We start from the raw sequence: 630 nt of genomic DNA, 5'->3' as shown, positions 1-630 counted from the left end.
TTTTCTTGATATTTCCAAGATTCCTTGCATTTATAACCTTAAATATGTATGATTTCTAATAATTTCTCAATTAATTCCTTTTTTCTGAACTTTCCAAGATTCCCTGCATTAAAACCTTAAATTAAGTATTATATCCAATAAAGTATCCATGAATTCCATTTATTTTCTGGAATATTCCAAGAATTCTTGTATTAGTGACCTCAAAAATGTATGATTTCAAAAAGAATCATCATTAATTCATATATTGTTCTTGGTATTTCCAAGATTCCTTGCATTTATAACCTTAAATATGTATTTTATCCAATAAAGTATCCATAAATTCATATATTTTTCTTGGTATTTCCAAGATTCCTTGCATTTATAACCTTAAATATGTATGATTTCTAATAATTTCTCAATTAATTCCCTTTTTTTTTTTTCTGACTTTCCAAGATTCCCTGCATTTAAAACCTTAAATTAAGTATTATATCCAATAAAGTATCCATGAATTCCATTTATTTTCTTGAATATTCCAAGATTCTTGTATTAGTGACCTCAAAAATGTATGATTTCAAAAAGAATCATCATAATTCATATATTTTTCTTGGTATTTCCAAGATTCTTTTCATTTATAACCTAAATATGTATTTT

The sequence above is a fragment of the Aphis gossypii genome, chromosome X (assembly GCF_020184175.1).
Source record: "Aphis gossypii isolate Hap1 chromosome X, ASM2018417v2, whole genome shotgun sequence".
NCBI lineage: Eukaryota > Metazoa > Arthropoda > Insecta > Hemiptera > Aphididae > Aphis > Aphis gossypii.
Note: the sequence above shows the minus strand (reverse complement) of the source record.